The sequence below is a fragment of the Sturnira hondurensis genome, unplaced genomic scaffold, assembly GCF_014824575.4.
Source record: "Sturnira hondurensis isolate 20B ecotype Veracruz unplaced genomic scaffold, ASM1482457v3 Scaffold0001120, whole genome shotgun sequence".
NCBI lineage: Eukaryota > Metazoa > Chordata > Mammalia > Chiroptera > Phyllostomidae > Sturnira > Sturnira hondurensis.
In genome coordinates this window covers 1,216,725-1,233,065 of record NW_028073751.1, presented here as the reverse complement: position 1 = coordinate 1,233,065, position 16,341 = coordinate 1,216,725, and the positions used below count along the sequence as shown (strand labels likewise).

Genomic DNA, 16,341 nt, shown 5'->3' with positions numbered 1-16,341 from the left:
CAAGCCCAGGAGATGTAGCAGCTCTACCTAATACACAGAAACAAACACAGGGAGGCTGCCAAGTGAGGAGACAAGGAAATGTGTCCAAATGAAAGAACAGAACAAAACTCCAGAAAAAGAACTAAAAAGTTCTTTTAAGGATGCTCAATGAACTCAAAACTTCAGCATGAAAAATGATCAATCATGAATAATTTATAGGAAAATCAAAGTAGATGAAGCTGAGAATCAAATCAGCGATTTGGTTTCATATTTGTTTATTCTATTATAGTTGTCCCAATTGCTTCTTTATAATAGGAGTAAAACCAATTGATGTCAGGGCATCAATTTAAAAAAATCAATTTGGAATACAAGGAAGCAAAAACACGAAATCAGAAGAGCAAAAAGGAAAAGAATCCCTCCAAAACGAGGGTAGTGTAAGGAACCTCTAGGACAACTTCAAGCATACCAACATTTGCATCGTGGGGTGCCAGAAAAAGAAGATAGGAAGAAATTGACAATCTATTTGAAAATATAACCACAGAAAACTTCCCTAACTTGATGAAAGAAATAGAGATATAAGTCCAGGATGTGCAGAGAGTTCCAAACAAGATGAACCCAAAGAGACCCACATGAAGACATCATGGTTAAAATGCAAAAGGTGAAAGATGGAGAATCTTAAAAGTAGCAAGAGAAAGCAGTTACCTACGATGGAGCTCCCATACAACTGTCAGTTGACTTCTCAACGGAAACTTTGCTGGCCAGAAGGGTTTGGCAAGAAATATACAAAAATATATCCTTTTCAAAATGATGAAAAGGAAAGGCCTACAACCAATATTACTCTACCCAGCAAAGCTATCATTTAAAATCAATGGACGGATAAAGAGCTTCTCAGACAAGAAAAAGCTAAAAGAGTTCACCACCCCAAAACCAGTATTATATGAACTGTTAAAGGGTCTTCTTTAGGAAGAAGAAAAAATAAACTAAAAAATATGAACAACAAAATGGCAAAAATATGTATCAACAAAAAATCTAAAAACATAAATGAGCCATGGCTGGTGTAGCTCAGTGGATTGAGTGCAGGTCTGCAAACCAAAGGATTCCAGTTCCATTCTCAGTCAGGGCACATGACTGGGTTGCAAGCCACTTCCCAACGGGGGACAAATGAGAGGCAACCATACATTGATACTTCTCTTCCTCTCTCCATCCCTTCCACTCTAAAGATAAATAAATAAAATCTTTTTAAAAAAAGTAAATGAACAAGCAGAACAGAAACAAACTCATAGATACCGAAAATATTTCGATGGTTGCCAGATAAGAGAAGAGTTGGGGGAATAGGTGAAAAAATGAAGGGAATAAGTACAAACTGGTTGTGGCAGAATAGTCATCGTGGGGATGTAAAGTACATCACAGGGAATATGGTCAATAATATTCTAATAATTATGTGTCAGAAGGGTGTGAGATTTATCAGGATGATCACCTAGTAAGTTATGTAATGTCTAATCACTGGGGAGTACACCTGAAACTAATATGATAATGTATCTCAACTATAAATGAAAAATTTTAAATAATTTTGAAGAGAGATACTAAAGAGACAACTAAATGCAATGCTTAGATCTTAATTGGATCTTGGTTTTTAAAAATCTATAAAAGATTTTTGAGGTACAATTAAGGGAATTTATATATGGACTAAATATTAGATGATATGGAATAATTACTAAATTTTGTAGCATCAAAATGATATGACTAAAAGGAGAGTGTCATTATATTCATGTGATGCAGTCTGAACTGTTTAGAGGCAAAGCTGATACTTGTAACTTATATTCAAATGTTTCAGCAAGAAAGAAATACTTTTAAAATTTTTATTTATTGATTTTAGACAGGAAGTGGGGGGAGAGGGAGAAGGAGACATATATTTGTTGTTCCACTTAATTATGCATTCTTTGGTTGATTCTTCTATGTACCCTGCCTGAGGATTGAACCTGCAACCTTGATTTATCAGGACGATGCTCTAACCAACTGAACTACCTGGCCAGGGCTGGAGAAATATTTTTATAATGTATAGATAAAGCAAAGTTAACAAATATTAACAATTGTTTACTCTAGGATACTTGAGTATTCATTGTACTATTCTTTCTTTTTTTTCAATTGATTGATTTTAGAGAGAGAGAGAAAGAAGCACTGATTTGTTGTTACACTTTTTTTATGCATTCTTTGGTTGATTTTCGTAAGTGCCTGGACCAGGGATTGAACCCACAACCTTGGTGTATCTGGATGATGCTAAACCAACTGAGCTAAACAGCCAAGGCTCATTGTACTTTTCATTGAACTTTGCTCTACTTTAGAACTATTTATAAATGAGGTGGTGGGGGGGAAGAGTAAAGATTTGACTGTCATTACCATAACTAGTGGTCAAATTTTCACATCATTGATAGGAGATATTCAGATATTGTAGAGCTCTTGATTTGATACAAACTGAAATACGCAAATCATCTATGATGTGTTCTAGCCCAAAATGGATACCTTAAAGTTATTAAACCTTTAGGTGAAACTTACAGTTTACAGTAACAGGAGATATAGGGACTACACCTGAGGGACACCATAAAGAAGCAGCCAGAAAAATTCAGAAGATTTATGTTTTCCCAGACAGCTGCCCTGATCTTTTCAACAAATTTGTATCATGAGAAAACGGACTGTTTTGGTTAAAAGAGATTTAAGATACATAATCAGAATTAGTCTACAGCCATACCACCCTGAGCGCGCCTGATCTCATCTGATCTCAGAAGCTAAGCAGAGTTGGGCCTGGTTAGTACTTGGATGGGAGAATCAATACTTGTTGCTATATTATTGGACCCTGGGTTAGGCAGATAAACTGCAAAGGACATTTTGAGACAACTGGGAAGATTTGAATTCAGATGAAATGAAAATTTATTGCCTTGGAGGGTAAAGAGTGTTAACTAAAAAAAGCATGTCACAAAGAATGTTTAGAGTGTGTTCTCACTTTGATAAAATATGTGTACATGTGGTTAATAAAATGTAAAAGGATACCTATTCAATGTTATCATCTATAATCTCTGGATGATGGCATTTATGCTGGGCTTTTTTCTTATTTTTACTTAGGTGTATTTTAAATTTTTCTATAGTGTTCGTGGTAACTGCTTTTGTAGTTTTTATTAAAGAATTAAAAAACATAAATATCTTTTAAAAATTTTTATTATTTTTCAAGCACAGTTTTCTGTCTATTACTGCCATCCCATTCTACCCCCCCCCATGCTCCCCCCTCCCTCCCATTTCCATCCTTCTTAGTTGTTGAAAAGATAAATATCTTAATGGATGTACATTTTTAAAGTGCTGTCAACACTTTTTTTATTAATAGTCTGTCTTTAAGCTATATATGACCAAAATGTTTAGCAAGTTTTCAGTGCTGGCATTTATCTGAATTTTTTGATATATTCCTCATGAGACTGATGTGCCTGCCAGCTGTATTTCAAAACACCTTTAGCTTCAGTGTTGGGAAGGCAAACTAAAATCTGTTTTTTTTTAACGTCCTCACCGTCCACTTTAATTAAACTAGAAAAAAGAAGAGAAAACTAAATAAACCTAAAGTAAGGATGAAGAAAGTAATAAAGACAAAAAATGAAAACAAATACTGTCATAGAGAAAAATTAATGAAACCAAAAGGCTAGAAAAGCTCTTTTTTTTCTTTTTACAGACAAAAGTTTACTCAGAAAGTCACAGAGCCCTGGAAGTAAACCCTGGAAGAAGTGAGCCAAGTGGCCCATGTGGGCTCAGGAAACAAGTTACAGAGGCAAAATAAGGGCCATTGGAACTTAGAAAAAAGAAAGGCAAAGAATCCCTGGCAAGGTGGCTTGGTTGGAGCATCGTCCAGTACACAAAAGGCTGTGGGTTGGATCCTTGGTCTGGGCACATACCTAGGTTGTAGGTTTGATTCCTGGTCAGTGCCTGTACAGGAGGCAGCCAATCGGTGTTTCTCACATTGATGTTTCTTTCTCACATTGATGTTTTTTTCTCACACTGATGTTTCTCTTTTTCCCTCTCTCTAAAATCAATAAAAACATATCCTTGGGTGAGGGTTTAAAAACAAAAGTGGTATTTAAAAAAGAGAAGAAAGGGAGGGAGGAAAGAAAGAAAAAGGAAGGAAGAAGAAAGAAGGAAGGAAAGAAAGAGAAAGATAGAAAAAGAGAAAGGAAGGAAGAAAAAAAAAAACAATGAAAACTCTCCTGGGAGAAGGAGGAGTGTATAGGCAGAGGCCTGCTTCAGAGAGAGAAAGAGCACTCTCTTTCTCTCTTTCTAGATCTTTAAGATCTATAAAATCTTAACCTCCCCAAAACCATGGTTAGCTACCAAGAAGCATGTGTTAATGCCTTCACAGTACTCATGTTAGGCCCGATTCTGTCAGAGAGTGCTAACCTTCTCTCCTTTCATACAGCACTGAAATCTTAGAGATAAATAATAGATTGCTATATTTTGAGCGATGGCCAAGAACATACAGTAAAAAGCAAATAGCTTTTACAATGAGATTTCCATGCAACAGCTTCAGGAGGTCATTTTCACCATAAGAGCCTCCTCTTGTGGAAAAAAGAGGCCCCACTGTATATAACAAAAAAATTCCAGCCATGGCTGGTGTAGCTCAGTGGACTGAGCATGGGCCTCTGAACCACACGATCGCGGTTCGATTCCCAGTCAGGGCACATGCCTGGGTTGCAGGCCAGTTCCCAGCAGGGGACTCATGAGAGGCAACCATACATTGATATTTCTCTCCTTCTGTCCTTCCCTTCACCTCTAAAGATAAATAAATAAAATCATAAAAAAAAGGAATTGTAATCTTAAAAAAAAAATTCCATACTGGAAGTCATCTCTGCCACTTATGGAGGGAAAAACAGGGGAAAAAGACTAATTTGAGATATATTTTGGAGATATAATAGACAAAAATACATGCAAGTGGAAAATAATATAGTTAGCCACAGGATTATTTAATTTTGGACACATTTGAGGTCACCATTTCATGGTGAAGAACTGGCAAGTGTAGCATAGAGTGAATAGGAAAATGAGAAGACTCCTTGTTTACTTCCTAGGTAGCTACAAAGGGGAGAAGACTGCTTTCTGGTATAAACTGTACCGTACACACATTTGTCATCATTAAACGCTGGTGATTTAATGCATTTATTTCACACTGGGTGTTGTATCCTAGTTAGTCCAGATATATCACTTCTTTTAGTTCCTTTCTCCAGGACTTAAAGAGCTTAAAGAAGAAAGCAAGCAAGCATGCAAACTCTCTTACAACTTGAAACAAAGTAGAAAGTTAAATTTTTCTTTACTTCTTTAGAAGTTTAGGATCTGGGGTGAAGCCCCACTCTTCCCAGGCCTCTTGCCAGTCTTCTTATCCTTAGCCAAGGAATATGGAATATGTCTCACCTGGGCATACCTACCTCAGCTTCTGTATGGGGGAAGGGGAGAGGACTGAAGAGTAGAATATGCTTGGAGAACCCAGGGCAATTGTTTATTTACCCTGGTTTAAGGGTGCCACATACTAGCTTGATTTGAAAGAGTCATGAATACTTTTGAGAAGTACTTTCCCAGCTCAGAAATACTGCAATTTCTCTTATGCAGCTAACTTTAGGAATTCTTGATTAACCTTTGGTTTTTGACCCAGAGATGGCTCAACTCTTCTTTGCTATTTCTGTGACTTTAAGTGCTTCCCTTGGATTCTTTATTTTTGTTAGTCCCCTCACTAATAATATTCCTCATACTAATTTGAACCTTTCATTTAAGATCTGTAATTGCTTCCCAACAGTTAATTAAATCTCAGAAACTCCCAGGCTTAGAGAGTTTACTAACTAAAGGTAGAGTCCAATGATTTCTGGCAATTTTACATAGAGACTACAAATGAGATGGCTTTCTCCCACCTCACCAAAGCACATGACTAAAGAAAAAGATCTTTGTAAAGCAATCATATGTAGCTTTCCTGTTAAATTAGGGAGACCCTTTAGTCCATTGGAAAGGGGAGATGACTAAGTAAAATGATGCTTGTCTATTTCTTTCCTGCTTCCAAGGTGACCCAGAAAGTACTCTCTCCCACCCTCTGCTGTGATTGATGCCTTTTGTTCCCAGACCAAATTGTTTTTTATAGCCCACCCCCTGCCAGCACTTTCCAAAGTGCCACTGCCTTCAGCTCCAGAGGGAGCCCCGTCCTCAGGCTTCCTGGCCAGCAGCTGCACCGTGATGGCAGGGAGCATGGATGAGGGGAGAAAGCAGCGTGCAGACAAATGGGCAGTTGATCAGACCAAAAGCCCCATCACTAGCATAAATTTTTTTAAATCCTTTTTTTTCCTTTCCTCGTCTGCATTTCTTGGCTGAGGTAGGGGAAATGCACTTTAGACCCTCCGCTCTTTCCTTTTTTTCAAACTAATTCTGCTCATTCAGCCCAATATTGTCAAGTCATTACAGATTTTACAGATATTAAAAGCATAATAAGGAAATATTATGAACAACTTCATGCTAATAAATATGACAAATTAGGTGGAATAGACAAAGCCTTTGAAAGATATAAACTACCAACAATGGGTCAACCTAAACTGCAATTTCTGGATCCTTCTTTAAAATTGTCATCAGAATGTGTGTCTCTTTTAGTGTACAACTTTTTTTTGGTGGGGGGAGCAGCTCTACTGAGCTTCAGTACAATTCTCAATTCTTCTACTAGGATCTGGGCACAAGTTTTCTAATTATGGGTTGGAGAGACTCTGTTTTATAAGAATAAGCATCTTAGGGGCTAATAAATCTTAATCAGGACTGTAAGATCCTGATCCTTCTGGGTGGCCTTCATGTTGGGGCCAGAATGACAACCTCTCTGGTCTTTATCTAGTGTTTCTGGTCCTTTCTAATGTGAGAACATTTCAAGGAATCTTTAACATATATATGTGGTTTAGAGCCTTTTGCACCATAAAATGGTTAGACAAGGACCAATATAAAACAACCAGCCTACAATGAGATTGCAGCTTTGGAAACAAGCACATCCTTTTCAGTGGTGCTTGTTTTTATAATGTGTCATTTAGCAAATAGACTGTGAAGAATTGGTCATGCCAAACTTCTAACCATCCGATGATTGGCTACAGACTAAACACCCCAGTGAAAAATTTGACTTTAAAGCTTCATTCTTTCAAAGTTCAATTAAAATAAAACCCTGTATTTAAGAGGACTCCCAAATTCTAGTCCACTTTAACTTGTTCGCACCTTTTCAGATATACAGGTTCAACACATAAATGGCAAGCCATTATGAATTCCTTCATGCCTCTCATGGATAGTTTGTGGAAATGGTAATATTTGAAACCATTGTAATCTTTATGGTGAGACAGAATATACTAACTAAGCAAAAATGTAATATTGTCAGGGTATTATCCCATTGGTGAAATCACATTATTACAGCCCTCTTTCTGGTGCGAATGTGGTAGGCCGCAGCCTGAACACACTGTTGTATGTAGGAAGCCAAATCCTTTGTTTTACTTTCATATAGGTCAGGGTGCTCCGCCTGCCCTCCTCTCTCAGCTCCTCAGTAGTTACCTATCTCTGAAGCTGTCTGAACTGGCCTTTTCACCGGATTCTGAGCCCATGTATCTTTTTCATAATATAATAAATGCTTTCCTTCCTCTTTACAGTTCTAGTGTTTTGAAAGTCCATCCTTTTCCCTGCCCTCTTCTTGATCATTTCCCTTTATCTTTTTTCTAAGGCCATTATATTTTTTGTTTACATTTATTAATTGTAAGCTATACTGATTCATCTTTTATAAAAAATTAAGTATAATTAACTCTGGCGAGGTGGCTCACTTGGTTGGAGCATTGTCCCTTGCACCAAAAGGTTGTAGGTTCAATCCCAGGTCAGGGCACATACCTAGGTTGTGGGTTCAAACCCTGGTTGGGGTGTGTATAGGAGGCAACCAATTGATGTTTCTCTCTTTCTCTTTTCCCCTTCCTTTCTCTTTCTCTCAAAAAAAATAAAAATAACATATCCTTGGGTAAGGATTAAAAAATAAAAATAAGTATAGTTGACATATACAGGGGGGCAAAGTTAAGTTTACAGTTGTTCATATGGAAAATAATAAAATAATAAATGATATAAGAATAAACAATATTTTGCATACTCACAACTGTAAACCTACTTTTGCCCCACCGATTACAACATTATATTAGTTTCAAGTGAGTGTGGCATTCCTGGTCACCATATAGGCTGCTATAACAATTGTGAAATTATGAAACATATCACAGAGTGATGGAGTTAAAAACAGTGTGCTAACATGCTTTATTCCTGTTCTGGTTGGCCAGGAGACTCAGGTTGAGTGGATAATGCCTGTATTGAAAACAGGACTTCCGCCAAGATGGAGGCATAGGTGGAAACACTGTGCCTTCTCCCACAACCAAGTTTGAATACAGCAAAGGTTTGGAGAAACAAAGACACAGCCAACGGACAGAAAATTGAATTATACGGAAGTCCGACTACATCTAACCCTTCAACGGGGACGTAAGAGGGGTGGAGCCAGCAGCAAGCAGGGTCGGGCAGGAAAGATCCCCCGACCTAGGCGCGCAGGCAGTCTGGACCCAGTCGGGGTGCGGGGCAGACTGACCTCAGTCGCACATTCGCCCACAGTGAGATGGACCACGCAGGCCCCAGGGGGCGAGGGCTGACAGCGGTGGCACACTTGCGCGCAGTGGGACGAAACTCGTGGGCCCGGTGACAGCAGCAGCTGAGGCACCGGTGAGGGCCGAGGCAGCAGGCAGCAAACGGGAAGCCATAGTCCCTCTTTGACCCGGCCCCCACATACAACGTCACAACCCAGCGACTTAGTTGCCCTGCGCTAGTGAACGCCTAGGGATCCGATCCTGCTATGGAACAGGCACGAACAGCCCAAAAGATGGTGCAAGAAGAACTCAAAGTCCCAGAGCCGATAACTCTCAGCGACCGAGAAATTGCCAGCCTCTCAGAAGCACAATTCAAGACACTGTTTATCAGGATGCTAACAGAACTGGTTGATTATAGCCACAAATTAGAGGAACATATGAAGGCTAAACTAATTGAAATGAAGGGAGATGTCCAGGAATCCAATAGTGATGGAAAGGAAACTGGGACTCAAATCAATGGAATGGACCAGAAGGAAGAACGAAACATCCAACTAGAAAGGAATGAAGAAATGAGAATTCAAAAAAATGAGGAGAGGCTTAGGAACCTCCAGGACATCTTTAAACGTTCCAACATCCGAATTATAGGGGTACCAGAAGGGGGAAAGAAACAGCCACGAGTGGAAAACTTATTTGAACAAATAATAAAGGAGAACTTCCCCAGTCTGGCAAAGGAAATAGACTTCCAGGAAATCCAGGAAGCTCAGAGAGTCCCAAAGAAGTTGGACCCAAGAAGGAACACACCAAGGCACATCATAATTACATTAGCCAAGACTAAAATGAAGGAGAGAATCCTAGAAGCAGCAAGGGATAAGGGGACAGTCACCTACAAAGGAGTACCCATCAGACTGTCAGCGGATTTCTCAAAAGAGACCTTACAGGCAAGAAGGGGCTGGAAAGAAGTATTCCAAGTCATGAAATCCAAAGACCTACAGCCAAGATTGCTTTATCCAGCAAAACTTTCATTTAGAATGGAAGGACAGATAAAGTGCTTCTCAGATAAGGTCAAGTTCAAGGAGTTCATCATCACCAAGCCCTTATTATATGAAATGCTAAAGGGACTTATATAAGAAAAAGAAGATGAAAAATATGAACAGTGAAAGGACAGCAAACTCACAGTTATTAACAACCACACCTAAAACAAAAGCAAACCAAGAGGACAGCTAGATCAGGAGTGGAACCATAGAAATGAAGAACACATGGAGGGTTAGCAACAGGGGAGTGGGAGGAGGAGAAGGGGGGAGAAGGTACAGAAAATAGCATAGACAGTAGGTAGAAAATAGATAGGGGGGAGGGCAAGAATAGTGGGGAAAATATAGAATCTAAAGAAGTTGAGACGTGGTTATAAACTAAGGGGGGAGAATGGTGGGGGAGGGAGTGTGCGGGGGGAGGGGAATGAAGGGGGAATAGAACAACTGTGATGGTATAATCAATAAAATATATTAAATAAATAAATAAATAAAGTTAAATTTTTACAGAAAAAAAAGAAAACAGGTTTGCTACTTCCATTGGGCAGCTAGTTTTGAAATTAATTTTATTTTGTGACAATCAACAGATACTTATTGAGTATCTAGTGTATACCTAATACAGGAAAAATATTTTCTATTTTTTAGCCTGGCAATCAGGGTTCTCACCGACTGGCCAGTGCTTATCTTTCCAACCTTATCTCCCCAGAACCTGACTTTAAGGACACTGCTGAGGCTAGAGTGTACTATTTGCTCCCCTTGCTTTTTTCTACCTCTGTACACTTGCTAAAGTCATTCTCTTATTTATTTATTTATTTATTTATCTTTAGAGGAGAAGGAGAGAGGGAGAGAAACATCAATGTATGGTTGCCTTTCGTGCATCCCCTGCTGGGAGTTGGCCTGCAGGGAGCCAGCCTGCAACCCAGGCATGTGCCCTGACTGGGAATCAAACCAGCGACCATTTGATTCGCAGGTTGGTACTCAATCCACTGAGCCCCACCAACCAGGGCCCTACTCTTTTTTTTTTTTTTTTTTTTTTAGAGAGAGAGAGAGGGGAAGGAAAGGAGAAAGAGAGGGAGGGAAACATCAATGTGTGGTTGCCTCTCAAGTGCCCCCTACTGGGGACCTGATCCACAACCCAATCATGTGCCCTGACTGGGAATTCAACTAGCAGTCCTTTGGTTCACAGGCTGGTACTCGATCCATTGAGCCATACCAGCCAGGGCAGCCTTTCCTACTCTTTTGTGCTATCACTAGCCTAGAAGATAACATCCTGTAATCTGTTATTACAGATAACATTCTGTAATCTTGCTCTAATACATTCTTATCTCTTGTGCTTATGAACTACTCATGGTTAATTTTTGACTTCTTTGGTGCTTAATAATAACTCCTTTGACATAACATAGTAGGCAATATGGTGAAATGGAAACAGCAAAGCAATTTTTTATCACAACTCCATGACTTCCTGGCTCTGTGACTATGGGAAATGTTGCTTACTCTCACTCTTCTGTTTCCTTCTCTGTAAGCTGGGATAACTAGTGAGAGTGCAGACCTCATGGGCTGTTGGGAGGGTTAAGTGTGATGATATATGTAAAAGTACCTGACTGCCTGGTGGCAGAGAGTAAGCACTCGATGTTAGCTTTTATTGTTTACCTCTTGTATTTTTAACTTTGCATATGGATTATGTTCCCATCATTAGTAGAAGTCTTACTGTCTGCTCTTCTTATTATGTGCCAAGTACCATGTTAGGCACTTTCACCTATATTATCTTATTTAATTCTCAAACAATCTTGAGGTTAAAGTGGTTTGATGTAGAGGCCATAACCAGGCATTATTAGAGCCAGAGTTTTGAACTAATTATACTGTTTCTAAAGCCTTTCCATTACATCTTGGTGCTATTTCAAAACATGGGAAATTTCTCCTTTTCCTCATAGGGCTAAGAGTTGGGTATAAATCAAGTTTATTTACTTCATGAGTTTATTGTGTACAGATCAAGGTAGTGAAACTTGGAGCTTTACTTGCTTTGTACTATTGCTTTTTCATGGTTGATAACCACAGGTTCTTGTCCTTCACCACTAGAAAGCACTGCCAAATTCCCTTCATACTTTATATTACTAGAGGTATTAATGCCTTTATTTACACTTAACTATTACTTGCTCTTGCTCATCTGCTTTAAAAAAAAAAACTTGGCCATTTGATTTTAAACCACCTAATTCAACCCCTTTGTTTATACTTGAAGCAAATGAAACTCAGGATAGCTGAGACCCACCCAAGGACACACGGGAAGCTGATGGCTGATGGTCCAGGTTCCTGGCTCACATCCAGAGTGCCACTCATTACGTCAGAGAGCCCCTTGAGAAGCAGTACTTGAAGGCATTGTTGTCCTAAGCAGCTCAAACTATAGTCTTATTTGTGGGGTTAATGTAATAGTAAGCCCTTTTTAAATATAATATACAAATAAGCTTCCTTCATCACAAAGTTCAAGTTAGTGAAACCTAATCATATGACTATATATACATGAGGAACATCTGACTGTTCCTACTTTACAGGCTACAAATTTCTAGAAACCAAAAGTAGTTCTAATTTACTCTGTATGGCAATTGGCACAGGACATATTTGAAAGCCAGAACTGTCAAGACAGAGAAATTTAGAGGCTCAGAATATACTTTTAAAATATGTGAATATCTAAGGCAATCTAATCCCAATCCATTGCTTTTTATAATAAAGAGACTGAAGCTCAGGAGGCCCTGGTGTTTTAGCAAAATTTGTAGCAAAATCAGCATCACTTTCCCCACAAAACTAAATTGCCTTCCTATATTACCTGAAAATCAAATTGGGTCAATTGTCACAGACGACTGCAGTAATAAATCCTTTGGGGGGAGAATATAAGACAACCTTTAGGAAACTAAAATTAAACATTAATTTCTCTTGGAACATGAACCCCATTATTATTCAGGCAAATTTATTGCATGTACAGATTTTCTTGGCTCTTTGATCATCCTTATGTGTTACTGGTAGAATTGTTTTTTCATCAGAAACATAATAATTCAGAAAGAGAAAAATGAAATTTTCTTAGCTAACAAAAACTTTGAAAACTCCAGATTTTTATCTATTCTAAAGTGCCCTCAGTTCTTTTAGCAACTTCTAGACAAGGAGAGGAATCAGAACGGACTTGGATCATTCTCTAATTATTTTCTAATGTCTTAGTCATTGTGGCAAAAAAAATGCCTGGCTATTCAGTAGAATTTTAACAATATTTTCACCTTCACTGTTTTCATTAGGTTGTAAGTTGTGTAGGTACACATATTGGATCCCAGGAATTAAGAAATTTTGTTTTTTTTTTAAAGGCAGACCATTTTTTTTTTAAAGTTGATTTTAGCAAGGGGAGAGAGAGAGTGAGAGAGACCTCAGTCTTGGTTTGTTGTTCCACTTATCTATGCATTCATTGGTTGATTCTTGTATGTGCCTTGACCAGTGATCTAACCCACAACTTTGGGGTATCAGGAGCTGATGCTCCAACCAACTGAGCTACCTGGCCTAGGCTGAATTACTGTTATTTTTTAAAGAAAATTTGTTTTTTCCAGTTTGTGTTTCTATAGATTCCAGCCAGACTTTTCTTTTCTTTTTAAATATATTTTATGATTATGCCATTACAGTTGTCCCATTTCTCCCCCTTCATTCCCCTCTACCCTGCATACCACCTCCCCCACCATTCTCCTCCCTTAGTTTATGTCCATGTATCACAAGTTCTTTAGATTCTATATTTCCCATACTATCCTTCCCCTCCCCCCTGTCTATTTTCCACCTACCATCTATGCTACTTATTCTCTGTACCTTCTCCCCCTTCTCCTCCTCCCACTCCCCTGTTGCTAACCCTCCATGTGATCTCCATTTCTATGGTTCTGCTCCTGATCTAGCTGTCCTCTTAGTTTGCTTTTGTTTTAGGTGTGGTTGTTAATAACTGTGAGTTTGCTGTCCTTTTACTGTATATGTTTTTTATCTTCATTTTCTTAGATAAGTCCCTTTAACATTTCATATAATAAGGGCTTGGTGAGGATGAACTCCTTGAACTTGCCCTTATCTGAGAAGCACTTTATCTGCCCTTCCATTCTAAATGAAAGCTTTGCAGGATAGAGCAATCTTGGCTGTAGGTCTTTGGATTTCCTGACTTGGAATACTTCTTTCCAGCCCCTTCTTGCCTGTAAGGTCCCTTTTGAGAAATCCGCTGACAGTCTGATGGGAACTCCTTTGTAGGTGACTGTCCCCTTATTTGCTCCTTCTAGGATTCTCTCCTTCATTTTAATCTTGGCTAACATAATGATGATGTGCCTTGGTGTGTTCCTTCTTGGGTTCAACTTCTTTGGGACCCTCTGAGCTTCCTGGATTTCCTGGAAGTGTATTTTTTTTGCTGGATTGGGAAGTTCTTATTTATTATTTGTTCCAATAAGTTTTCCACTCATGGCTGTTTCTCTTCCCCTTCTGGTACCCCTATAATTTAAATGTTGGAACGCTTAAAGGTGTCCTGGAGGCTCCTAAGCCTCTCCTCATTTTTTTGAATTCTTGTTTCTTCCTTCTTTTCTGTTTGGTCATTTTTTTCTTCCTTCTGGTCCACTCACTTGGTTTGAGCCCCAGTTTCCTTTCCATCACTATTGGTTTCCTATGCATTTCCCTTCATTTCAATTTGTTTAGCCTTCATTTGTTCCTCTAATTTGTGACTAAAATCAACGAGTTCTGGGAACATCCTTATCACCAGTGTTTTGAACTGTGAATCTGATAGGTTGGCTATCTCTTGGTTGCTTAGAAGTATTGGCTCTGGGGCTTTGAGCTGTTCTTCTTGAGCCATAATGTTTTGGTCTGTTCGAGCTTGTTATGTATAAGAGGTGGAACCTTAGGTGTTCACCAGAGCTGGGCGACCCAGTCATTGGGTTGTGACGCTGTATGTGGGGGCAGGTTCAGAGAGGGGCAATGGCATTTTTCTGCTCTTTCTCGAATTTTGGTCTCCTCTGCTGCTTCCCACAAGCAGATTGGGCCCTTCTGGTGCTGGTTCCCGGGGTAGGGGTGGGGCTTGTGTACCCTCCAGAACCCTGTGGGTCTCTCCAACAAACTCTCTGTGAGCCTGGGAGCTTCTCCCGGCACTTCAACCCAGAAAGTTTTTCCAATTGGTGCTTTTAGGCTTTAATTCCTGTCGCTGGGCCCTGGTTTGCGCTGTCTCTCTCACTGCTCGCTCCTTTGCCTGATTTATCTGTGCGCGAATGTATGACCACGGTCAGCCAGCCGCCTTGTGCCCTCACTGGGTCCGCCCATTGCTACCCTGCAGCTGGAATCTGCCAACCGCTGCCTGCGTGCCTGGGTTGGTCTGGCCACCTTTTCCTGTGTGACCCCCGCTCTGACAGCTGCTGACTCCGCCCCTCTTGCCTGTCTGGCTGAATGGTTCGTTGTTGTCAGACTTCCGTACAATTCAATTTTCTGTGTTTTGGTTGCGTGTTTGTTACTAAAACTTTGTTGTCTTTAAACTTGGTTTTGCGAGGAGGCACAGTGTTTCCACCTATACCTCCATCTTGGCCGGAAGTCCCAGCCAGACTTTTCTATCATGACTTACTACTGGGTCTGAAGAAATCAGGCTGAGAAAGAAGATTATATGACACAATGGGGCAATGCATCCGTGTCCTCAGCCCAGCCCTGTGCTTCAAACCCTGGAAATAATTTAGAGTCAACCTCAGGAAACTGGGAAGTGTGGGGAGCTCATGAGGAGTGACATGGTGCCAGGCCTGAAAGATCTAATGAAGCTCCCTGCCAAGCTGGCCTGGGATTAACCCCATCAATTCCCAGCCAGAGCTCTCCTAGCTGATTTGCTCTCCTCTTAATCTGTGGAATTGACCAACTGAGTTTGACCGTGACTGTCTTTGTTTTGCAGAATGAAATTGGTAAGGCATACCTCATGCTGACTGACTGAATGGGGTCATCAACCCAATTCAAGGGGTGCCACAAAAGCAAGGAAATGAAACTTTAATTTCCCCCTCATGTTAAATGATAGTTTATCATATGGGTTATGACCCCTATACAGCTCAGGGCAAAGTATTTTATTGCTTTTTTTGTGAACACCTATAAGTACTCTCTTCTTCCATGTTTTCCTCTGACCCTCATTCCCATCCCACCCCTGATTAAGGCTTATTGGAAAGGACAGTTCTGTATTGTCAACCAAAGCCTTCATTTTTAACCCCACCAACCTGTCATGGTTTTACATTTATTCTGGGAAGCACAAGACTTGTTTTAAGACAAAACAGAAACAAACAAACAGGAGTGTATGTGGAGGAGATCCATTCTGGCTTCAGAGCTCCTCTTATTACTTCCTTTGCTTCAATTCTGGGCCGGACAGATAGTGACTGCCTTGACACAGGTGTTCCCACTGCTCCTGTATACACCTCCATTAGGATGTTTATCACGCCACATAATTAGAGGCACAGGTGTGCTTTCCTTCTTGATTAGAAGGGATTATGTCCCTTCATCTTTGTATCCCCAGCAGGCACCTAGCATAGTCCCTAACCCATAGAAGGCATTCATTGAATGAATAGAGTAATGGAGGCCCCCCACAAAGATTAGCTAGTTCATCTGTTGCCCTACTTGCCAGAAGTCTGTACCTACCTATTCCCAGAATAAAAATGAGGTTTAGTTGCTCAGTTTCCTCTTCAGGCACTTGTGGACATTAACAAGAA

General features: G+C 39.8%; 1 pseudogene; it reads right to left on the bottom strand.

The window, feature by feature from the left end:
* Window positions 1–4,321: 4,321 nt before the first annotated feature.
* Window positions 4,322–4,429, bottom strand: LOC118998899 (uncharacterized; annotated as a pseudogene).
* Between the last annotated feature and the right edge of the window lie 11,912 nt (window positions 4,430–16,341).